The sequence below is a fragment of the Castor canadensis genome, chromosome 7 (genome assembly GCF_047511655.1).
Source record: "Castor canadensis chromosome 7, mCasCan1.hap1v2, whole genome shotgun sequence".
NCBI lineage: Eukaryota > Metazoa > Chordata > Mammalia > Rodentia > Castoridae > Castor > Castor canadensis.
The window spans coordinates 100,351,386-100,378,821 of record NC_133392.1 but is presented as its reverse complement, the minus strand read 5'-3'; positions in this window follow the sequence as shown (position 1 = coordinate 100,378,821).

Sequence of the window (27,436 nt, the reverse complement as noted above, 5' to 3'; positions counted from 1 at the left end):
ATTAATTATTAAATGGGATGGGCAGAAAAACTACACACTGAACTGAGAAAATAAATAAAGTTGAAACTATGTGTTTGCTCGAAACCTGAGCAATTTAACAAGTGGAGCTTTTAAAATCAAGAACAAAATTTTATTCTGTAATGTGCTGTAGGGATCAACGTGCCTTTATTCAGCACTGTTCTAAAAATCACCGCTCACATACTGGGCTAACACCAAATGTGATCTTTCTAAGTTAAATGACTTCACACATACACAAACACACACACAGCAAATGACTTTCTATAGAGAGGTTAGTATTCTCTCTGGGCTATAGTCTTGGGAGTAAGGTCTCTTTACCCATAAAATTGTGCCAATACTTATTCTTCCTGAACTTCAAATTATTTAACCACATGTAAAATAGGTAAGTAGGTAAGTAAATCAGGCTTCCTTTTCAAATATGTTATAATTAAAAGGGAGCACTGCAAGAATTAAATCTTAGTATTTAATAGAAATAAGTAGGTTGTATAAATATTTATGAAAAACTCAGCCATCAGTAGTTGCTCCAGAAGCAACAGCCAAAAGATTAATCCAGATGGTTTGGATCTTTGCTATGGAATCAGTAATACATTGTTCACCTACAGTTAATTTAAATATAAACAATTATATTAAACTATAAGTCATGCACAGGCACACAGTCAGTATTTCGGTCAATAGATCCTCACTAGCAATTGGTAAGGCTTTAAGTTTACAGTGGTCATATGTTCTGAGTTTGTTCCTAGAAAAGTTTGATTATAGCATTGCTCATTTTCATGTTCAAAGAGTCCTGGTTTGGATGATAAAATTTTATGGCCACATTATCTAAGCTGCAAGTGACTGACATGGTGTCTCAGTATGAATTCATTTATTATCTTGCTTTCTCTCTGGTGTATCTCTGCTTGACCCACGTTAGTCCGGCTGTCCTGGATAACAATGTCAATGCACTCAGTAAAGAGAAGGAAGAGCTTAATAGTTTCTTTGCTTACAATTACTTAAAGTTTAATCCTTCCTAAATTATTCTTCATCTGTAAAGGAATCAGCAAATACATGTCTAGTGCTTTTACTAATTTTTACTAAGTGCTATCACTATTTGTGTATAGCCCAAATTCCTCCAGATATAATATATTCCCAGTCTATGACTTGGGGCTATATTCACCTGCTGGAATACTCTCCATCATCCCTCAATATAACTTTTCTCTGTCTAGTTTCATTCACAATTGTACCTTAACTCAGAGCATGAATAGTTTTCTAACTAAATATAAGTAAGATTGAACTCCAAGCCTGGTGTGGGAGCACATGCCTGTCATCCCAGCTACCCAGAAGGGAGAGGCAGAAGGACTGTGAATTTAGAGCTAGCCCAAGAAGTTAAGAAGCCCTTATTTCAAAAACAAGATACAAACCAAAGGACTGGAGGTGTGGATCAAGTAGTAGACCACATAGCATGTGTGAGGCCCTGTGTTCAATCCTCAGTGCTAAAAAAAAAAAAGGTTGAACCACCATAGTAATATACAAAGATTTCCCACTGATAAGTTCATAAATGGATGAAAACTTTCATATTTTCTTTCTCATGACTATGACAGGTTAGTTGCACCTGGGAACTGGAAAAGATAGCGAGATACTGAATTGATCCCCTAATTGGTAGTAGGATAATGATACTTTAGTAGAAGGGAGCTGAATTTGAGATACTCACACCCGATTCTTAGATACTAACTGACTCAGGGATGCTGAGTATGTTCATGATATAATCTTGCGTGGTATCTCTCACACAACTATCAACTCGATCTCTAAAAGCTCATGATTCAAGTTCTTTAGTGGAGCCATAAAACCCTGATCTGGGCAGACTTGAAAGGAGAGAGGATTTCCTTCCTGAGATCTTAGTGGCAGGATTGCTAGGAACATCCTGACAAAGGCAGCAGCAAGAATGAAAAGCAGTGATGACAACACCATCAGCAAAGCTGACAGGCACAGTGCCAGGGGCATCAGGGCCAGGCAGGTATTTCCAGCAGGCACTGTCAGCAGTCAAGGCTTCTCAGAACACAGTGGCCAGGGTGGACAGATTGGAGACCACACCAGCACCAGCAGGCAGAATCATCAACTTTCAGTAGTGGTGGAAAGATGGCAGGGTGAGGGGACTGAGGGGAATGGAGTTTGGGGGTAAAAAGCCACTATGCAAATCTCTACACATTGGTGTGACCTATAAACACAAGGATATTTGGGATAATGACCAGTTGCCTGTTTCACTTTCACTTACAGACTTTCTGACCCTTTCGGTAGCAGGGACTATGTTTAGTATAGCCAAGAGATTTGCAGGTATCTGTGTCATGATGGTTGAGGAATGGTTAAAGGGAAAAAGAATATCTGTTGTGTGCCTTTCCATAATTAGGTAATTTAATCCTCCTATCAACACTGTAAGTTCTGAATTCATGGAACCCATTGACTAAAAAGGGTCTCTGAAAGATTTAAGCAATTTGCCCAAGTACACACAAATAAATGAAATAGCTGAAATGTGAACAGAAATCTGACTAATGCCAAAGCCAGTGCCCTTTCCACTAGACTCCACTGCCCCCTGGGAGCCCAAAGCTAACAATGGAAATAGTCACCATGAATATCAGAGGCCATTCCCTGTCTATCTCCTGTCCCCTGCAGAGGGAAGCAGATGTTGAGCAAACTCTCCATGGTTCTGGGCTCTGAAACCATCCATTCCTGAAACTGAAATCCAACAACTGAGAAGCTGCTGACACCGCAGCTGATTCCTGCCAAGTTCCCTGCTCTGAGGGCAGTTTGGTGTAAAGAATGTCAATAATCACTGTAAATGGAGAAGTAGGACTCAGCCTGGGAAGTGAGGCTAGTGCATAAGTAGTTCTGGCAGCAGAATCTATGTTGTGGTGTGGAGAGGTACATGCTTTTCACATAGAAATAAAAAAATAAAAATAAACAGATTGTCTGGAACTTTTCCAGCTCCCCTCTTACCCACTGCCTGCTCTAGCCTCCAGGGATTACAACCCAATGCTCTCAGTCCCAAATGTGGTTTTCCCTGTTAAATGCTTGCAGAAACCAGGTGAGGTATTTGTTTCAGGGGTAAGTGATGATTGTATCTCCAGAGTACTAGCTGAGCACCAAGAAGGGACATGATATTGGTTACTACAGGTCCATGGGGGAAATGGGGTTCCTGAGGAGACAAACATCAGCAGTTTCAAATGGAAGCTGAGTCTCCCAAAGGAAGCTAGGCTTTCACAGGAAGGGAGTTAGAATAGGAGATGTTGAAGAATGAAGGGTCATTTGGAAGAATGGTGAACATAGGGTGGGGGTTAATTTCACTATTCTGTTGATAGGTAGTTCTTTAGACGTTCAAATTGACATCACGGTGGTTTTCTCTAGCACCAACATGAACAAAGACTGACTCGTCCTTTAAATGCCATTACATTGAAGCTACAAGGAATATTTGTTAACACTAAGAATTCATTTTTAATATTACTTATTCATATCTATTCATAGCTAAGTCTGTGGGAAAAGGAAATATTTCTGTATTGCATCTACTTGTTTTCTTTACACTGAGCTTTAAATTCCTCAGTTCCTCACAAAATCCTTGCAAAGTATTTTTGAAATAATAATCGACATTCATTGAGCACCTGCTCTACACTGTAGTTTGGTTTGTGTATATTATTTAACTTAATCCTGCATAAAGTCTGTAGCCATTTTCTCTGTTATAAAAACCAGTAGAAATAATGAGACGGTGATTATTTAAATATAATAGCTATTATATTATTGCAAAGTTACTCCGTGAAAAGCATTATTATAAGTACTTTTCATGCATTAAACAGCTCTATGAAGCAAATAGTATTACAGTCATCCTGCACATGAAATATTTGGCAAAGAGAGCCCAAGTTATTTGCCCAAAATTACAGTTAATACAGATTAAAATCTATTCAGTTGGATTTCAGCATCTACCATTTTGACCTGCATAACATGCATAGTATTCCTCACAACTTAGCACCAGGAAGAATCAGAAAAGTTTAATAAGCCATCTAAGATCATAGAGTTATAAAGAGTGGACTTTGTTTTTGTTTTTGATTTTTACTTCAAAGCTCATGTTTTTTTTCCCACTTCATCACCAGGCTGGCTTTCTGAGGAGTATTTCTTTGGCAATGAGGTTCTACCATAAAGCCCACAAAGAAAACTCTTGATTACAAACACCCACTGAGTTCCCTATGTGTATATACTCAGAAAAGAGATATTCCAAATCTCAAAACTTTGCTTTCCAGGATTAAGGATAGTGTTTCAGAGTGAAATAAGACTTTGAAAGGTACTGTGAATAGTGAAAGCAAAGTTGACACTTTTGGCTTACAAAGAAGTAATATACCTTGAAGTATATCTTTTAATCTAAGTTTCACTGACAGGACATGATAAATGAAATCTTGTTTTCTCTAAGAAGCACCATTTCCTAAGTCAGATAGATAATGGAGTTTCCATCATATTTGATTCATCCCATAGTGAATTTTCGGTGATTGAGTCCAGGTTTGTAGGCATAAATCCATATGGTGGCAAAACAAGTGATCTGTTCTTGGACACATTAGTTTACTCATAATCCTCAATTTCTCATCCTAAAATAGATCCAGAAAAAAAATATACTCATTTGTATTTCTTAAAAGCATTCTTAAATTGTACTTTTAAGGGAAAGTAGGCAACATGCCACATATTTGCACATTGTGTTTTGGCATGAATTCACAAGTCATCTCTTGTTAGTGGTACTTTATTCTGACATTTTATTGATTATTTACATCTCTTAAAACTGTGATGAGGACTAGTTAGGGTTGTTCATACCTTTAACTCAAGATACTGGGGAGACAAAGATTGGGAGGATCATGATTCAAGGCCAATCCAGGCAAAAAGTTAGTGAGATGTGGTACACACTTGTCATCCTAGCTAGCAGGAGGCATAAATAGGAGAATCTTCAAGCCAGTCCAGGAAACAACGTGAGGCCATATTTGAAAAATAAAACAAAAAGCGTTGAGGACATGGCTCAAGAATTAGAGTGTTTGCCTAGCAAATGTGAGGTCCTGAGTTCAAATGCCACTATTCCCCTTCCCCCCAAAAAAACCCCAATGGGTAAGTATATTTTTGATGTAGCTTGTATTTCTTTAGAAATTGCCTTTCAGGCCTTTCATATTATCTGTGATAAGTTGAAGTGACATGTAAAAAGTAATTTCATATTGAATACAGAAGACAGAAGCCATGTTCCTACTATATCAGGAAATAAAAATGTCTACCCCTCAAATGTTATATTTTGATTTAAGTGTATTAAGTCTTACTAAATTTCAATCCCATCTAAGCTACAGACAAATGTAAAATACTATTTCATAGGTGCATGTTATTATATTTGTAGTTTACAAATATGGCTCACTGTGTGTGTGTGTGTGTGTGTGTTTGTGAAAGACAGAGAGAGGGAGAGAGAGAGAGAAAGAGAGAGAGGGAGGATCCCATCTTTCTTAGCATAGATGCTCCTTTACTTATGGATTTATCTTGATAAACCCTTTGCAAATGGAAAATATCTGAAGTCCAGATGCATCTAATACTCAATCTACCTGTAAAGTATCAGATGTTCACCCTTTTGGTCACAGAGCTGGCTGACTGGGAACTGCAGCTCTCTGACACTACTCAGTGTCATGAGAGAATATTGACCTGCATATCACTAGCCTTGAAAGATAAAAATTTAAAATTCAAAGTAAGTTTTCTACTGAATGTGTGTAGCTTTTGTGCTATCATAAAGTGAAAAAAATGTAAATTAAACCATCATAAGTTGGGACCATGTGTATCTGAATATTCTTTATGCTTCTTCCTGACTGAATCCCCTTTTAATCCATTTCCTATAGTTTACGGGCAACCACTTTTACAAGACTATTGAGAGCAAACTTAAAATATTTGAATCATATGTGTAACAAACACAAGCTGCATCACACCTATTTGTGTATATACTTCTGTTCCTTACTAATGTGTAAGATCCTTAAGGATAGAGATTAAGGTCTTAAGTGCTTCCTGCATTGCCTTGCCTTACCCAGTGCTTTGTAGAGTAGGTTTTGATATACAGATTAAATGACTGATAGAAGTTTGTGCCTTGAGATTGCATTTGGCTGTGTGTAATAGAAAATCCTCCAAATAACAGTGACTTAAACAACATGCATCTTTAAATATTACAAAGAATAATCTTTTTTACATAGTAAAAAAATTACATAGGGTAATTATTATGTGTTAATCAGAAAATTTTAAAATCTGGGCATAGTGGTGTACCCTTATAATCCCAACACCAAGGAGATGAGCCAGGAGAATCAACCCAGGCTACATAGCCATACCCTGTCCAAAAAAAAATATGAAGGAGGTGGAGAGAGAGAGACAGAGAGAGAGAGAGAGAGAGAGAGAGAGAGAGAGAGAGAGAGAAATGTATTAGAAGTACATATGAGAGTAATGATAGGAAAAATCATGGCTACTGCTATTGAAACATTTTCTAGTGAGTGACAAAATGCAGATATTTTTAGGATAAGCATTCATACTGGTTTTCCAATTGAACAGATTACATTTTTGTACCTCATTTTTATTGTGCTAGATTTCATCAGTTGTTAAGACTTTCTGCCACAGCAGCAATAGACAGAGAAGGTCAGATATAATAGAACAAAACACCAACAAAATAGCACTGCTCCCTGTCATATTCTTAAAGGTGAACAATTGGATAACACATTATGTGATGTTATCCCCTCACTAAGGATGAGGGGAAAGAGACATGCACGATGTTATTAACTTAACTTTGCATACCATTGCCAAAAGCCAGTTACAAATATCTAATAAAAGTTTTTAAAGTACACATCTTCTTTGAAAGAGCAATTTCACCTGTGAGAATTTATTCTACAAATATTTTATGATGTGTGTGAAATGACTCATACATAAATTTGCTGGTGTTATTGCTGTTTGTAAAACAAAAGCCTGGAATGGAATGCCACTCAGATATTAAAGCAATGATATAGAATGTTGTATTATCAAATGAAAAGAGAAATGCTAAAGGGCATATCAAATAAATCATTTCCATACTTTAACATTTTAATGCATAATATTTATGCCATCTATTTGTGAAGGTGCCTATATATTCATATGTGCATATACTTATGTACTAAATTTCCACATATTTTTATATGAATAGAGTATTTGTGTGTGGATTAAAAAACCCCTAATATCTGTGGTTGCCTTTACAATGGGGCTGGGAGACTTGACTTTTCACTCAGTACTTTTTTTTTTCTTTTTCTTTTATTATTCATATGTGCATACAAGGCTTGGTTCATTTCTCCCCCCTGCCCCCACCCCCTCCCTTACCACCCACTCCGCCCCCTCCCTCTTCCCCCCACCCCCTCAATACCCAGCAGAAACTATTTTGCCCTTATTTCTAATTTTGTTATAGAGAGAGTATAAGCAATAACAGAAAGGAACAAGGGTTTTTGCTGGTTGAGATAAGGATAGCTATACAGGGCATTGACTCACATTAATTTCCTGTGCATGGGTGTTACCTTCTAGGTTAATTCTTTTTGATCTAACCTTTTCTCTAGTACCTGTTCCCCTTTTCCTATTGGCCTCAGTTGCTTTTAAGGTATCTGCTTTAGTTTCTCTGCGTTAAGGGCAACAAATGCTAGCTAATTTTTTAGGTGTCTTATCTATCCTCACCCCTCCCTTGTGTGCTCTTGCTTTTATCATGTGCTCATAGTCTAACCCCATTCTTGTGTTTGCCCTTGATCTAATGTCCACATATGAGGGAGAACATATGATTTTTGGTCTTTTGGGCCAGGCTAACCTCACTCAGAATGATGTTCTCCAATTCCATCCATTTACCAGCGAATGATAACATTTTGTTCTTTTTCATGGCTGCATAAAATTCCATTGTGTATAGATACCACATTTTCTTAATCCACTCGTCAGTGGTGGGGCATCTTGGCTGTTTCCATAACTTGGCTATTGTGAATAGTGCTGCAATAAACATGGGTGTGCAGGTGCCTCTGGAGTAACCAGTGTCACAGTCTTTTGGGTATATCCCCAAGAGTGGTATTGCTGGATCAAATGGTAGATCGATGTCTAGCTTTTTAAGTAGCCTCCAAATTTTTTTCCAGAGTGGTTGTACTAGTCTACATTCCCACCAACAGTGTAAGAGGGTTCCTTTTTCCCCGCATCCTCGCCAACACACTCAGTACTTTTTTACATGTTAATGCAGAAACTATTTTCTGTCTCCCCCAAAATTAATTAAATAAAAATTAAGTAGATAGCATATTTTGAATTTTATTTATTATAGAAAATAGAAATAGTCTTAAGAAAGTTCTTCTTGCACACTATTGAACTTTCAATTAAGGATTTAATAAAACAGAAATTGCAATCATAACATTAAAATCAACAGTAGATACAACAAAAAGCACAAATAATAATGATGAAAAAATCAAATTAGCAACATGGAGGGTAAACTGGCAGAGTGTCCCAAAAATGTATAGGCAAAGGAAATACTGAAGAAAGATGAGAGAAAATATTAAAAACTAGGTGAACAGAGAATTATGATCTGACATATAATAGCATGATATTTCCCAAAAAGTTAACTAAATCTGAGCAAATAAATCAGCATAAATTTGTATGCTACAATAGAAGAAAACTTTCCCAACTTGACAAAAGTCCCAGGGCTGGGAATAATAGTTCCAAAAATAGAGAGATATCTATTTTTGGTTTTATCTTTGTACAGCTTAAAGTTTTAAAAAAAAGCTATCTTGTCCCTGACTTCTCCCTATCACTACATACCAAAGAGGATGAAGCTAATGAACAAATTTTGAGTAGTTAAAATTATGTTCTAAGAGATTTTTTTCCAATGCTGGGATCAAACCCATAGCCTTATGCCCACCTAGCAAACATGCTACCTCTGGGCTACATTACCCGCCTTAAGGGATTTTATTACCCTAAAATGTTTCATTCAAACATAAAAGCATGAGTTTTTAAAAACTCTGATTTTTAAAGTTTAATTGTGTTCAAAAATTGATAACAGTCGTAAATCAATAAAAATGACTAGAAAGAAAAATGAAGTGTTTTACTGAATAAGAGGAAAGCAGAACTTCAGTGAAAAAAATCATAAGATTATTGGTAAGCAGTAAAAAAAATTAACCAAATGGAAAACTGTGTCCTGTTCTATGAAAAGAAATCCAGCTTAGCAAATATAGTTAATGAAATCTCAAATAAAATGTTAACATTTTGAGAAAGATGAGCTAATCTGGTAGAATAAACATGCATGAAAACCTGGGGATGAGGAATAAAAAGGGAAATATCCACTCACAATATCTAAAGTTGGAATACTTGGAATAGTCTGAAACTATCATCAGAATATACTGAATAATGAAACAGAACAAAAATAGAGTCAAGTATACATGAAAAGTTGTGTTTATAATGTGACATTCACATCAGTGCTCACATGACTGATTACTTAGTAAGTAGAATAATCTTATAAATTTTCATGAGTTGAGGATTTATAAGCACACAATAATTTTTAAGTTCTTGAAGAAATGTAACAGTGGATATATCGTCCTAAGATGGACACAACTTTTCTAAGCATATAGAAAGATATAGACTAATTTGATTTCTGTAGAACTACTGTTATGGTTTGGATTTAAAATGTCTCCCAAAGACTCATGTATTGAAAGCTTCCTCATCAGCTGATGGTGTCATTGGTAAGTGTGAAACCTTTGGGAGGTGCGACCTGGTAGAAGGAAGTTTGGTCTCTGGGGGTATACCCTCAAAATGGCATTGGAATCTCAACACCTTCCTCTCTTACTGAGAGAATGGCATTTCAAGTAAAAATGTGAAAAAGCAAGGCATCTGATACCCGTACGGAAGTGCAAGCTTGGGGGGAATGAGATGCGTGGTGTATCTGCAGAATAGTAATGTGGACAATGTAGCTGGAGCAGAATGAGCAAAGGGAAGAATAATGTCAGAAGTGATGAAGAAGGTGACGAAAGCCAGCTTGGGTAGACTACTATAATCTTTTACTTTTATTCTGAGTAAGTTGGAAAGCCAATAAAAAGTATTGAGCTAAAGAGTGACATGATCTGGTTTAACTTTAAACTAATCCCTTAGCTGCTGTGCTGTGAACACGGTAGACATCAAGTCAGAAATTCATATACAAGTTAACTCCGTAGCGAGATGATGGCAGCTTAGATCAGGGTGGTGACACTGGAAGGTGTTGAAGTATAATGAAATTCTTGATGCCTTTGGTGAAATTGCTAATAGAATTTTCTCCATATAAGTGGATGTGACATATGAACAAAAGAGAAAAATCAAGGACAACTCAAGGATTTTGACTCAAGTAACTATAAAAACGGTGATTTCATTAAGAGAAATGGCAAAGACCTTATAAGAAAGAGGCATTTGGAAGAAGAATCAAGAGCCTGGAGAACCCAGAAATTCTGATACTATATTTTCTTTCTGAAGTCAAGAGTCCAGTTCACTATTTAGGACCCCTGCTCTGTATCCCATGCTTTAGTGAGCCCTGTCTTGGCCCTCCCCTGTCCATGCTCCTCCTCACCAGGGCAAAGTTTCCCAGGAAATAAAGGTTACATCACTTATCCTCCAACTCTAGAACATGTTTGAGGCAGGACCTTGGAATTCCCTGTCAAATACTCCAAAGATACTTCAAGGATCCACATAGGTGTCCATGTCTCCAAATGTGAACCAGACTATCAATATGTGAAACCTTAGGCCAAACACGTAGCTAAGAGATGATGAATGAGAGATGGGGAAGGGCTGTGGGTGCAGCTGGGACAAGGTGCCTTCGGACAGGTGTGCAAAGTAGGTACTTTGCAGTGTGGGGCAGAGCCGGGGTGGGAAGAGAAGGGGGACAAGCCACGTGCTACTATCCAGCTTTCTCTACTCTGACACATTTTGGTATGAAACTCTGATTCTGAGAATTCTAAAGTCAACTCCAGCTTGATAGGTAACTAAAATGGTTTATTTACCAACCTAGAGTATATTTTATTCAATAGTTTGAGAATTTGGCATACATATATATATACATAATTATATAAATAGTATTTATATAGTGTGTGTACATATATATATATAAAATATAGTATATGGGACTGATGGATAACCTTGCCCTGAACCTTTTAAGTCTCTGCCTAAAAGGTAAAGTATGAGTATGTTGTCATTGATATCAGAGAAATACTTACTTATACAGATGGAACCATAAGAAGGAGGGACAAATATACATTGCTGAACATATTGTTATAACTTTCTGTTCTCTGATAACAGATGTGAGGTTTTGTTTTTCAGATGGAACTCTAAGGGCAGTCCTCCCTGTGCATACTTCCACACTACTGATCATCTCTTATTCTCAGTTCCTTCTCAATACAAGTGTTGCAAAAACTGCAGAGTCTTTCTATTTACAGTTTTTGCATCTGTAAAATGTGGCTAATGCCACAAAGACTGCTATAAAAATAAGAAAATAAGTAAAATGTTCACCATACTTCCTCATTCATGATTAAGTACTCAAATGATTGTTATTGTTGTATTTTCATTAAACAGAATCTTACATTCTCAAGTTTGAGGAAAAAATATAGAAGCATTGGAGGAATTTATATATGCATTTTTCTAAAGGCCACTGAATTCTCTCTCTCTCTCTCTCTTTCTCTCTCTTCCAAACCTGGGAGAACATTTACTATCTGGGAGACAGGATAATTCTTGTGTCTAGTGCTTTGCTTGTTTCTTGGTCACATTTCCCATTAGTGTTGATGGTAATTACACCTCCAGGACAAAACACCAAGAGTAGAGCCCCTGCTGAAGAATCACTTTAATGATTTTGAACTTTAAGAAATAAATTTAAGAATGCTGCACAGGATGAGGACCTCAGGGCTTACACATCTATTGCTTCCCTAACTGTTATTTTCGGTTGGTGGTTCTGAACAGGTCACTTCTGCAGCGCTTCTGGTCTTTATGATCAAATAGTAAGAGGTGTATTTCATAGAACATGACTTGAGTTAGGAACTCAACACTTGATTGTTCATCCTGGTGCAGACTCCTTGACTAACACAAAATGCCTAGATATCAACTCAAAAGGCAACCTATATTATAAAGTAGTAGTAGGAATACTAGCTATTATAACAACAGCATCCACCTCAGTTACTATGTTATAAAATTTCCCATTACCAACCTAAACTGGGGCTTCACCCCCATCTAGCTTTCTTAATATGACCTTGCCATGTTCTTGCTATGTTTTTATTCTCCTCCTTACCACAAAACTATATCCTCTCAAATCTTTATAGCTCTCACTAAGCTACTCTGAGAATTAAACCATACAGGCATGCAAATGGACTTTTAGAATATTAAATTAAATTATGCCAAATAAATGTTTTTGTTAATATTTAAAAAAGAGCTACCCTATGCTCCAGCAATTCTTCTTCTGATATATACACAAAAGAACTGGAAGCAGAAATTCAAAGAGATTATTTGTACGCCTATATTCAATGGGTAAAGTTATTTGTTATATTTGAAATGTAAAAGAAATCCAAGCATGCATCAACAGTTGAATGGATTACAAAACATAGTGTACACATGCAATAGAAGTCATTCAGTCTTTATAAAGGAGGATGCGCTGAAGCTAACCAGTCATACATATGATTCTACCTACATGAGGTATGTAAAATAATTGCATTCAATGGAAAAGAAAGTAGACTGTTTACCAGGAAGGAGGAGTGGGACTGTTAATGGGTATAGAGTTTTTGATTTCCAAGATGAAAAAATTCTGAGGATCTGTTTCACAAAGATGTGAATATACTTAACACTATGCTTAAAAATGCTTAAGATTGTAAAATTTGTTGTGTTTTACCACAATATATTAAAAACAAAAAGAAAGCTTTTAGTTATAGTTTATAGTTTTTCAACAAATACACTAGTTTATTTACTTTATACCATAACTAGTGCTCAATATTTTGACAACAATAACATCAGGAAGTTAGTGGGGCAGGATAATAAAATGTAGGAAAAACAGAGAAGACTGGGTAGAATTTTACAATATCATGCTGGGGTGCATATAGCTCTTAAAAATTATGTGAACAAAGGAATGCTTTCTATTGCTGAGAAAATCCTGTGTCCATTTCTTCCTTTTTCCTTTGTCCATACCCTCACTTTAAACACCTCTCTATTCTCTAAGCTTAAAGTATCCACAAAAAGCATTCACTCTAGCAAGATGAATTGAAAATGACCTGGCAGGCCTTGAAAATGACCTGGCAGACCTTTCTTGGCCTGAGACCCCTTGGATAGATTCTAGGAGGAAAGGCCAACTTGGTGCTTATGTATGTACAAGAGCAGATGTGTACTCAAGATACTGCTTTAGTTACAAAATTTTGAGTAGCAAAGCTACTTTCTCACTTACATTAAGAGATTGGACAATTGTTTATATGGAAAACATAAGTGGTATTCTAATTACACTTCAAGGGCAATTTTTCAAGAATGCATCTATTCTGTTGGCAGAGTTCGTGGCAAAAAGGCACAAACTCAGAAATTCCATTAACAAATTTGTTGAAAGAAGTCATAAGATGACTAGGTAACTGCCTGGCAGACCCAAAGGGTTACCAATGAAGCAAAAAGACATTCAAAATTCTTGAACAGGAATTCAGATAACCTCACCAAACTCCCAAACTTTTTTTTAAATTCTCCTCTCCCTCCGTTCCTCCCTCCCTCCTTCCCTCCTTCCCTTCCTTTCTTCTTTCCTTCTTTCCTTTAGCAATCTTTCTCCCTACTTCCCAAGAAAATACTGGTATGCTTTCTGTCATCACAGATTAGTTCGAATTTTCCAGAATTTAATATAAACAGAATCATTTGATATGTACTTCATTTTGACTGATTTTTTTCACTCAGCATATTTTGAGATTAATTCAATACATGTTATATGTATCAACAGTTTATTTCTTTTTATTGCTCAGAAATATTGCAATATATGACTACACAACAATTTCTTCATCTCTTGATAGACCTGTGTGCTTATTTTAGATTTTTACTATTTACAAGCAAACCTGTTATAAACATTTTCTTAAAAGCCAATGCATAAATATATATTTTCATTTTTCTTGGGGAGATATCTAGAGTAGGATGGCTGGGTGATATGGTTAGTGTATCTTTAACTTCTGAAGAACTTGTCAAGCTGTCTGTCAAAGCGATTTCACATTCCCACCAGCAGTGTCATTAGAGTCACAGTTGTCCTATCCCTTCAACAATTGACATGATCAATCTTAGAAATGTAAGCAGGCAAATAGTGATATGTCAATGTAGTTTCAATTTTCATTTCTCTAATAATGTTGGGCATTTTTATGTGCTATTTGCTATTTAAATATCTTTTTGTTGAAGTCCTCTATGAGATAAGCAATTTGCAATTATTTTCTCCCAGTCTTTGGCTTATTTTTTCTTTCTCTTACAGTGGCATATGAAAATCAGAAATTGATTTCAGTCCAAATTATTGATTTATTCTTTCATTCTTGCCTAACAAGTATTTTTATGTATTCTTCCAGAACTTTCTAGTTTTAAGTTTTACACTGAAGTCTATAATTCATTTTAAGAGTAAGGTATGTATTTAAGTTCTTTTAGATATAAATATAAATATAAATACAGATATATACATTTACATATACATATGTAGATATAGACACCCAATTATTTCAATACTATTTGTTTAAAAGGTTATTCATTCTTTTATTGTTTTATACTTTTATGAAAAATCAGTTTTTCTCTCAAGTAAGTGTGGATTTATTTTTGGACTCCTTATTTTGTTCCACTGAACTATTTGTCTAATCTTATCCCATTAAAATGTTGTTTTAATTATTACAGTTTTATAATAATTCTTAAAATCAGATAATTTTAGCTTCTACCTTTGTATGAATCAGTTTGTCAGCTTCTAAAAAAAGCCTATTGGGATTTTGATTAGGATTTTTCTACTGTTGATTTCCAATCTTATTCCATTGTGGTAAGAAAAAATATTCTATATTAATTGAATCCATTTAAATTTACTGCAATTTATTTTATAACCCAGAATATAAGGTATATTGATAAGTGTTCTGGATATTCTTGAAAAGAATTTTCATTCTTTTATTTTAAAAGGGAGTCTTTGATAAATTTATGTCAAGTCAATTGATACTGTTGTTCTAAACTAAAATATCCTTATTGTTTTTCTAGCTATTTTCTCTTAACTATTCACTATAATTCAAAACTTACTTATTCATTCTTGCAGCTCTGGCAGTTTGTTGAAATATTCTAAATTTCTCTTTTTACATATGTATAATAATTACCTGATTTTCCACCCTTTAAAATTAATTGAGTCTTGTTTTAAGGCCTAACACATGGTCTGTTCTGAAGAATATTTCATACACCTTTGAGAACCTCATTGATTATGTCATCTTGACTAATTTGTCCTTTTTTATCATTATGAGATGAATTTCCTTATCCCTAATAATATTCTATACTCTGAAATCTACTTTAATACTACTATAACCTCTTCAGTTTTCTTTTGACTAGTGCTACAATGGTATAACTTTGTCCATCCTTTTATATTTAACCAATTTGTGTCTTTATATTGAGTGTGTTTCTTAACATGCTGCTTTGTAGAATCAGTTGGGAAGCACTTTCTCTTATATTTATTGGAAGAATTGATATTAATTCTTTTTAAGTTTTTGCTGTAATTTACCACTGAAGACATTTGGGCCTGTGATTTTATTTGTGACTAGTTTTTAAATTATGAATTCAACCTCTTTATTTGTTATAGTTATGTTCAATTACCATTTTTTCTTGAGTCCATGTTAGTAATTTGAGTTTAGCAACTTATCTAATTTTTACGATAGAGTTGTTCATGATATACTTTTAGAACTCATTTTATTTCTGTAAACTCAATGATAATATTCCCTCATGCATCCTTAATTTTAATAATTCATTCTTCTCTTTTTTCTCAGTCTAGCTAAAGAGTTGCAATTTTGTTTTATCTTTTCAAAGAAAGAAATTTTGGTTTCATGATATTTTCTATTGTCTTTCTGTTCTCTCTTTCATTAATTCTGCTTTAAGCATTATAATTACCTTTCTTCTGCTTGCTCTTAATTTACTTTTTTCCCAGTGTCTTTAGGTGAAAATTTAGGTTACTGATATGAGACCTTTCTTATATTTTAGCATAGGTATTTCCAGGTATAAATCTTCCTCCAAACGCTGCTTTAGTTGCGTCCCATAGTTTGAATAATGTCGTATCTTCATTTTCATTCATCTCTAAGCATTTTCTAATGTTCCTTATGTTTCTTATTTTCAAGTTATTTAGGATGGTCATGTAACACTATACATGATTTCTATCCTTTTAAATTTATTGAGCCCTAACACATGGTGTACTCTGGAGAGTGTTTCATATATCCTTGAGAAGATAGTACATTCTGCTATGGCAGGTGCGGTGTTTTAGAGATGTCTTTTGGGTATAGTTTGTCTATATTGTTGTTCAAGTCTTCTTTTTCCTGCTGGTCTTCTGCCTAGATGTCCTATCCATTATTAAAGTGTGATATTGAAGTCTCCAACTATTACTATTGAGTTGATTATATTTCCATCCAATTCATTCAGTTGTTTTTTAGTATATTTTGGGGATAACAACAGTCTCTTAGTTTTACTTCCTGAATTCAGAAACTCTCAAGACAGTAACATGAGTAACAGGACCCATCTAATTTTTTCCCTGTCTCTGGGGGATCACAATCTATTGTCTGATATTTTGTAATCCATTGTTTCATATATTTTATTTGATTTTCTATTGTTATTTTAGTTGGAAGAGCGAATCTGGTCTGTGTCATTCTATATTGCACGGAAATAGAAATTGGTTAGGCTTTACTTTAAGTCAAATTGTTACAAGATAATGTCTCAAAATGGGAGTTAAACTTTTTCTTAAAGGTCTAGATATTACATACCATTAATATGTTATTACTATAATACCATTATACTACTTAGGTATTGCCAGCCAGCCAATCTCAGGCATATGTACTTAACTCTGCCATTATTGCACAAAGGCAGCCACGTGCAATACAAAAGTAAGCAAGTGTGATTGGGCCCCTGTAAAACTTTATTTATAAAAACACATGGTGGTCTACAGGGTATAGTTTGACAATTTCTAACAAATATAATCTTTGTACTTTTCTTTTTCAGATTCCTGACTAAATTGCCAAAGTTGGCTCTTCAGAATTAAAATAGAAGTTTCAAGGCATGCAAAGCAGATTTTATGGCATAACAGAACCAAAAAGAGCCAGATAAAGTCATACAAACTCTTTATCTTCCCTATCTTCCTCTCACCCTTAGTCTTTAAGGAAATCAATAATTCCTGGAGTGGAGGAGATTACAGAAAGGGAGATGTGGAATCATCTCAATCAGGAGACCAGAAATAATCAAATATGACAAGGATAAAACATCAGGAGAGGACAGGAGTGAACACTAGGAAGCTCTGGCTACAGCCTAAGACAAAAGTTGAGGAAACTTTTAAAATCTGGGTCAATATTTGCAGACCCTGAGTCACCATTCATGTAGGTACCATTCCCCTTTCTTTTCATCTGTGGGGTAAGAGACATACGTTGACAGCTCCTTGCATATGACCTGTCATTACCTGGCATATCATTCATTATTCAACAAGACGTTTATTCCTTCTACTTGAGCCCCATCCAATCTACTCCATGTGGATATTCCCCATCTTCATCACACTCTGCAGACACACACACATACACAGAGAGAGAGAGAGAGAGAGAGACAGAAACAGAGAGAGAGAGAGAGAGAGAGAGAGAGAGAGAGAGAGAGAGAGAGAGAGAAAGAAGCAGATAGTGGGAAACTTCTCACTTGCAAAAGGGACAATGTTGTAAAAAAGGACAGTCCCAAACCCCAATGAATGTTCTGGGAGCAAATAAAAACTGATGTAACTCATCTTCATTACATCAAACTATCTCAAATATATCTTCCAAGTTTAGTAAAAATATATCTACCCAGGTTTTTTTGAGTGAAGTTTTAACTGAGAATTATATGCCATATATTTGACAGAATTTCAAGTTGGAATAAGGAAATACTTTTAGCCAGTTTTGTGATCCATACTTGCTTACTTATAATTCAGGAGGCTACTGATGAGTGAAATTGCATATCCAATATTACACAGGTGGAACTAAGATTAACATTAAAGTTTTTCTGACCTTAACCCATGCTCTTTCCATGATCTGTGCCACCAGTGATGCCATTGGTTGAAAGTTTCCCGTGCAGCTTGAACTATGTCAATAATTATGTGAGATTTCCTCAATAGAGAAGCTCCCTTCCAGTATGAAATAATTTTGCAAAATAATCAGTAAAAAAATAAAATTTGACCATCTGTGCCATTCCACTAGCTCATTTGGCTGTCTCCAAAGATGATACAACTGATGAGAACACTCACCAGTAGTTTCTGTTGTTGTTATTGATTTTGGGGGATACCGTGGTTTGAACTCAGAGCCTTGCACTTTCTAGGCAGGTGCTCTACCATTTGAGCCACACTCCCAGCCCTCATCAGTGGTATTAAATTCAATTCCAGAGCACTGTGTACTAACTCATGCACAGTCTGTTGGGTTGCTTGATCTGTTTCTTCTTGCTATTTTCTCTTGCCAACACTCTCTTCAACAGGTCATTGATACCTATTCAAACAAACTGAGCCTGGCCTTAGGAAAGACAGATTTATTATAAAGAATCAGGAATATTCTCCAGAGCTTCCCAGAGCAACAAATAACTCTTTATTAAGAATTCTCTGTAACCCCATGGTTTCCTATCTCTTCTACCAAATGCATCTACCCTTTTCTTGTGATTTGTATTTTTAAATAAGTGGCTTCTGTCAGAGTTTGCTTAACAATATATAAAGGTCCCAAACTTGATACTGTGATATGGCGGCCTCAGTTCCCAGTCCCTATCACCTTATATGTAGAGTATCTTATCTAAAAAAATTTATGGGAGCAAAAAATTATTAAAATTTGTAATGCAACTGAATATATTTTTGCCATAAAATTCTTTATGTATATAGGTGTAGAATTTCCAAATGTTTCCACATTCTCTCATTTCTACTTCACCTTAGTCTCATAGAGAGGGTAGCCTAGTGTCATTAATCCCATTTTACAGGTGGAGAAACAAACTAAAAGTCTTTAAGGGATTTATCCAAGCAGCTGAGTCAGATTCTGCAGCCAGGTTTCCCAGCTTCTGGTCTACTTGCCCTTTCAATACCCATGTCCATGGCCACTGACCTGTGAAAGGAAAAATTAGTAGCGATATTGTGGAGGTGGTGACAAGAGGCCAAAGAATGGGCGAACTGAATATTTTCAAAGTTGGTTCAGAGTTCTGACACTCTATAAGCTGATTATTATTGTTGGACCTCAACTACACTCTTTTCTCCTACTCGTCCCTGTGAACACACCAAATTATTTTAATCTGTGTTTTCAAATTTCACTTAACTTTTAACTTCCTATAGAATGATTGCTCTTCTGATTGTGAACCAGGAGTGACCTGAAAAACTGGCAGAAAATAATGTGGATGATGATAGTAATGACAATAACAACCCAAGGCCAGTCTTCTATAGGATTAGAGTTTCTTTTGAAACTGAGGAATGGCATAAAAAAATTTAAAGACAAATGTTAAATATCTGCCATAAGATGAAAGAATTCCTTATTCAGTGATTGATATGAGCCTGAGGAACTGACTCCATGTGTTGAAACAGAGCAGAAAACGTGAGTACAAAGGTATTATGCAAACAAAGAACAGTATTTCCATATGTATAAATTTAACGGGGTCTGGCTGAAGTGAGCTCTGGGGCACCTTTCCTAACACAGACATCCGAATCTGGGATTTGTATCTAAAACATTCTCCATGGTTAGATCATTGTTTACATAAATGTAAGATGGTAGTTTCTGGTAGGGTATCCTGAGTGAGAATTTGGTAGTGAAGAAAACATGAGCACAAGCTTTAAATGTTTCTATAAATAAACAAAATGTTAATACAACAATGACATAGCACCAGGCTATGCCAAGTAAAGCAGGTAATGTGCTGATGTAAGATTTCGTCTGCCTAGAAGCGTGCTATCATTTGGAAAAAGGATGTCTGAGAACACCAGGATCAAATCTTGAAGAAAGGAATGTAACTTCTAAACTTAAAACAGAAAAAAGTCATTCCTGTGGCTCATAGGCTCATCCTAAAAGTAATCTGATTGTAGCATTTTAATTCAAATGGAGACTAAAACTGAGGTTGTTCACTATAGTGTTTATTTATATACCTTTAGTTGGCCACTATAAAATGGATATGTGCTTTGTGTTTTTACTAAAATGACTACTACATTGAGTAATGTCATTATTACATTGATCATTATGGGAAAAATATTACAAAGTAATGTCTCCACTGATTTTTTTCATTCCTTTTATATCTCTAAATTCTCTGTCAGAGCCAGAAAGAAGATTCAGGAAATTGAAATGAAATGTCATTACTCAATTTATTTTACTCTATAAAGCATCATATAAAAAAAAGGGCTTTTTGTTGTTGTTGTTGTTGTTTTACTCTTCACTCTTCTATTTTCTTCTAACTTCTCACTAACCCCTTTCTATCTTTCTTAGGTCTTTTTTAACTTTAACATAAAACAGGCTTTTATTGCAATTCACATAGGGTTGGCCTGAAGAGACTACTTGGGCTCAGGGGAATGGTTAAATTCTGCAGCAAGCCCAGGGTCACATATCTTTATCAGAGACTGCTTGGCTTGTCTTTCATCTTATCTGGCCCAAGTGGTCAGATAAGGGTAGATAGAGTTTGAAAGATCCTTCTATTCTAGGTTTGGTTGATACTCAAAACCAACTAAAAATCCTCTTTTACTACATAAGATACAGTTAAATCTGGGGGTAAAATGGAACTAATTATGGTTTTGTGCAGTCACTTTAAAAATACAAGCATCTTTTCTACGTTCCTTTTCTTTCAAATAACCCAGAAGTAATGAGACTTCCCAGGGATTAATTTGCTCATCTGACCAAATCTGGCTCAATATCCTAACAATGTCTGGTTAAAAGATGTGACTACCACAAACATAGCTTTTCTCATCCCTACACCATGTTTTACTCATTACCTGGCAAAGGTACAAGCCAAAATTCTCGTAAACCTCCTGATTTCCCCTTCGTAATTTTGAGAAGTAAACCATGGCTGAGAAACCACATGAAACTCCATTAAATTAACCTAAATAAATGGTATCTCTGCAAATGAATCACCGTTTATTCAAATTCCATGCACTGAAGAGAGACAGGAATGGTCAATAAATACCAGACTCCCAATAACCACAATGCACAGACTTGATTTCAGGCACAATTCCATCTCAAGTGCATGTATTTATTACTCGTGTTCACAGCTAGAAAGGTGCATATTAAACAACAGCCCTTGTATTCTGTGTAGCAACTACCTTACCATATGGGATAAATAAGGAAAATAGTAGGAGCATCAAAAAGAATGCCAAATTTAGATAGAAGTGAAGAAATAAAAAAGACATTAAGTACGGAGGATGACTTTGAAAGAATATACATAGAGTAATTTTTAAATTACACATTTTTATGACCAGAGTAAGTCCATTTTCTTGACAAGATTGTGCTAAAAATGTCCTTCAAACTCCTTAAACAAATCTTTGTGGAGTTCTTGTGTTTCATGGAATATGCTAAGGGCAAAGGATAAAAAAAGTGAACCAAAATTTACTTTTTCCTCTCATGAGCCAAATCCAATCCACTGACTCTTTTTTGTAAATAAAGTTTTATTGGAACACAATACTTTGGGTAAGCATTGTGTCTGAATGTTTTCATGGTACAATGACAAAGCTAGGTAGCTGTTGCCGAGAATGTATGACCTGCAAAACCTAGAATCTGGCCCTTTACAGAAGTTTACCAACCTCTAATCTAGAGGGAAAAATGGGTAAGTATATAGGGATTATAGTATATAAGGAAATATAATACCACTTAATAAAAGCTTTAATTGGGGAATTTTGTGGTATCATGGGGCAAAAGAGAAGGATATTGCTATGGTTACAATGATTTCATGTTGACACTGCAACAGGGAAACAAAGAGAGGGGAAATGGGACTATAACAGAGAGTGTTGAACTTGTTCAAGGTACACAATGAAATCCCCTTGTGTTATTAATATATGATAAATCAAAAAATACAATACTAGAAAATAAGTTTTTTGAAATTATGTTGAAATTTAACATGGTAGCAGAAAAAAAAATAAGGATCCAGTGAACAAATGTTCCTTAATGTTATCCTAAGAAGTTTTGAAATTATTCTGAGGGTTTAAGATGTGGGGTGAAATAATCAAGCTGTATGAATATATACTGTGATGTTTATAGCATGATAAGGCTCATTTCTGACACAGCCACCAGCAAAATAAAAGCAATGAACTTTGAGATTCATTAAGAAATGCTAAAATTCAAAATAGCCCATCCCTTCAAACCACCTCAACCCATTGCTGCAGGGATTAAGCTGTGGGACAGCATGGTAATACAGTGCGTCAGCTCTGGCTGACAGCACAGCCAAATCACACCCCAAAAGAGAGCAATGGTGGGTGTTGCAGAGAAAGTCAACCTTCTACTGAAAACAGTTAGGCTTGACTTCACCTTTCCAGTACAAGGTTGACATAACTGCCCATGCTTTTCCTTACTTATTGTTACATTTCAATCTTTTTTCCTGTTCTTCCTCTCCTAGACCTCTTAAAGTTGTAGTTTCCCAGACTCAAACTTTCAACTTATTCTCTATCTACATTAACTCCCTTGGTGAACCTAACCAGTTAAACCACTTTAATCACCATCAAGTTTCTTCTTCATCTTCCATGTCTAGTAAACATCACAAGCTCAATGTCCGTCACCAAACTTCCTCCTCTCACAACAACTCCATCTCTACTCTTTTCCATTTTACTTGATGGCCACTCCATCTTTTCTTTTATTCAGGCCAAGCATATTGAAGTCATCCTTGACTTATCTCTTTGTCCTACACTGTCATCCAATGTGTTAGGAAATCCTCTTAATTCTGACATTGGAATATACACAAAATTTAAACTTCCTCTCCATCTCCACTGCTGCTACTGACCACCAGGATCTTCCACCTGAACTTTTGAAATAGCTTCCTACATCTCTCCCTAATGCCATCTTTGTCCCTTCAAGTTTTTTTTCAACACAGGAGTTTAAATGAATCATTTAAATATAAGTCAAAATGACTCAAAACCCTGTTTTGAGTTCCCATTTCACTCAAATTGGTATGTTTACCTCACACATGGCCCTCATTTTTTCTTCAGCCTTATTGTCTATTACTCTCTCCCTCACTGCTTTCTACTCTCTCCCTCACTCACTGATCTTCTTGTTTCTCAAAAATACCTGGGATCCTCCTGCCTTAGAATTTTTGTACTGGCTGCTTACTCTACTTGGGACTCTTTCTGCCAGATAATCAAATGGTCTACTATTTCACCTACTGTAGTAAACTGAATGATGTACTTTGTTTGTGCCTATGTATATCCATACCCTTGCTATAACCTCTTTGTGAGCACAGTATATTCCAAGCCCTTTGACTATAGTCTTAGGTATTTGACTTCCTTTGGCCAAAGATATGCAGGCAGAAGTAACAGAGGACCAGATTTTAGCATATCTCAGAGGAGGCTTGCTCTCTTGATTTTCTATCACCATGAAAGGTCTTCCCCCTACTGGACATACTGCATATTCAGTCTATGCCCTAGAATGAACATATATGGAACAGAGCTGCCCTAGCCAACCTGTAGACCATTGAACAAAAATAAATGATTACCGTTTAAAACCAGGGATTGGCAAACCTTTCTTTTAAAGAGTCAGAGTAACTAGTTTTTGTGAGCCATATAGTCCCTATTGTAACTGTTCTGCCATCTAGCTTAAAGCAACCACAAATAATATACAAATGAGTAAAAATGCCTGTGTTTTAATAGAACTTATGTATACAAATTGTCAGTGTATCTAATTTGGCCCACTAGCCATAATGAATTAATCAGTGTTTGAAGCCTTTGAGTTATAGGATAGTTTGTAGGCACAACAGCTGATATATCTATCTCTTCCAACACTAGTGCATGTCATCTTCTCAGTTTGACCTATACCAACCACTTCATGTTTTTTAAAGACCTATTGAGATAGAATGTGTAGTCCTATTAAATTCACCAGTTTAGTTGTATATTCACAGTGTATTGTTTTTCTATTGCTGCTATAACAAATTACCACACATTTTCTGGCTTTAAATAAAAGAAACTAATTGTTTCACTGTTCTGGAGGTCCAAAGTCCAAACTGGGTTTCACTGTGCTGAAAGTAACATTTTGGCTAGGCTAAGTTCTAGGTGCACCAGAAGACAATTCATTTTCTTAACTTTTATAGCTTTTAGAGTCAGCTCTTATTCTTTCAGCACAGGGTCCCATTCCTTCTTCCATGTTCCAGGCCAACAATGACTAGTAGAGTCCTTCCCATCATTCCATACTCTTCCGTTTTACTCTTCTGTTTTCCTCTTCCCCATGTAAGAACTTTTGCACTGGGTTCCCTATGATTGTCTCTCTGTTTTGTGGTCAATTTACTAACAACCTGTGTTTCATCTTGCCACTTAATATATTTACACTTTCTGGAAATTAGTAAGTGAACATCTAGAGGTGGCAGGAGTAGCATTAGTCTGCCTACCACATGCAGAGTTGTATAACCATCATCACAATGTAATTTTAGAACATTTTCATCATAGCCACCATATTTTAAACTCCAGCTGCCCTTCCCTTTCAATAAGCTTAATTTCCTTTTCATGCTCCCTTTTTTCCATCACTTACTCCCTTCTAAAAATGCCATTGGCTTTCTTATTTTGCTTAATTTGTTTCCTCCTCTCATTAGAATGTAAATTCCATGAAGGTAAAGGTTTTGTTTGTTTCAAGCATCTATAAACAGTGTCTGACATTCAAATTGGTGTTCAAATTCTTGTTAAACAAATGAATGAATTATGGCATTGTTAGTTTGTACCAGAAAAACACACATAAATAGCAATATATATTTGATCTAAAGCATAAGGCTAATATTCTACAGAATTTACTAGAAAACATCAAAGTTCACTGTCAAAATGTTCTATGATGATTTTATAGAAATAACAGCAGAGACTCCCTATCTTATCATTATAAATTGAGGAAATCTTACCCCTAGGCCTAGACACGTGGTCAGTATTGAATACTGAATTTAGACCCTTAGGGGAGAAAGACTCAGGGGATGGAAGATAGCCTTCTGCTTCAGATACTGGATTTTTATAAATACCATACCATCTGGAGAATGCAATTGTGACTACAGAAGGGAACAATCAACATAGGTACTACTTATTGAATTTCTAGTAAGTGCCAAGAACTACACTAGTCCTTTACATGTGTTATTGATAATCTTCAGCATAGACCTACAAGGTAAATGCTATTATTTCTGTTTTTCAGGTGAAATTCCAAGAGGTTAGTGACTCCCTTAAGAGTAACTGATTATTAAAAGCTGAAGTAGGATTTGAACTGGGTCTGTCTAATTCCAAAGCCCTCTCACTGTGGGTTCCACCACCATTTCATCCCATTAAGACTATGTGTCTAGGGAACCACATATTTCTTTTTTAAAAAATTAAAGTATCAATAATCCATAAATATTGTTTATAATCATGAATTTAACCAGTTCAATTTTTACTTTATTGCTTTTTTGTTATTTTATGTCTCCTTATATGGCTTCTAGTATTACCAAATTTTCTTTAATTGATAAGACCTTTATGACTTGCTTTGTACCCATGTTCCTAACTATGCTTTCCTTGAAGCTTCTAGATCAAGCATCCTACAGATAACCCAACATCCTATAAATCCAAGTTGGTATTTGGGTTGTCTTGCTTTGCTATTCCATTTAACTTTGCATTTAAACTACCTGGATATATACTAACTCATTGAAAGTACTCAAGAATGCCATTTTTGCTTCAGCTCAGTGTCAAGCCATTTACAATAAGCCATCAGTCTCTTAAAGTTTTATGACTGCTCACTTCTACAAGTTAGGATTACTAACATTAGTAATCAGTTTTAGTCCTTAAGCCCTTCCCTTTGGTAATAAGCTAAATTCTTTAACCTTTAGCTTTCATACAACAGAATTCTTAGGTCATATTTCTTTTCCTTATAAGAGTTCAGGTGACCCTCATGGAAGCCTGCTTATATAACTCGTGAACATAAAGTATCAATGCTTTTCAGTGAAAGCCTATGCTATGAAATCTGGCAAATGCACCTTTAGATACTGGTTTCATTGTTAAGTAGGTGTTTTAATTTGCACAAGTAACTTAATGCCCTCAGTTTCCTTGTCTCTAAAATGTTTAAGTGATACTAACTTCACGGGTTTGTTTTGAAGGTTAAATATTTGTTTTAAAGGTTAATAGGTTCCTAGGTGATATGTTTTAGAGGTAAGTTTAGGCATACATTTTTTTTCACCCTGAATTCTCTTATTTAATTTACTTTCAGTAAAGTTGATAACCATCCCCATTTCCAATGCTGCAGGAAAGATGTGTGTTGGAAGAGAAAGCTGAAAGATCCTAAAAAGATCATAGGCATTTGCTTTAAAAAAAATTTTAGGGTAAGTGATGCATGAGCATAAGAACATTGGTAAAATATATTGAAGATGCATGTAAACAAAATGTAAATGCATAGAATAAAAAGATTCTTATGTGCTAAAAGGCAGAAATGAAGAAAATCTGCAGATCTCAAAACCAAAGGAGAGATTTCCCCTGTTTCTGGTAGGGATACTGGATGGACAAGGTCCCAAGAAATTTAACTTGGCTAGTATTTCAGGAATACTGAACAAGTCTAGGCAGAACAAGTCTAGAGAGGTAGCTTAGCATCAGATTTTGCTACTGTGTAGACTTTATATTTCCATTAACAGACAGTAAAGAATTTTAAACAAAGTAAGAATCCATTCAAGACCTACTTTAAGAATATTAATCTGCATCAGTCAGAATTTAAGAGAAAAACTGGGGCAGAGAATTGATGCAGAAATATGGGTTATGATGGGTTAGGATTTGTTGTAATAGCCAGAGCCTTAAGGGATAAAAAAAAAATCTTAAACTTGTATGATTTAAATCTCTCAACTGCAGGACTTACCTAGTAGGTGAAGGAAACACTTTGGTCAAGATTTCAAGATGCTCTTTGGCCTTACCAGGCAGAATTATAGCTACCTATGAGCTAAACTAGATCTTGAAACACAAAGGTTTTAGAAATTCCATTTAACCTGACCTCTGCATGCTAGGCATATAATGGGATGGACTTTTTGTCTTCTCTTCCACAATTCACTAAAGATAACCTCAGGAATAAGAGGCAGAAAATTGGAT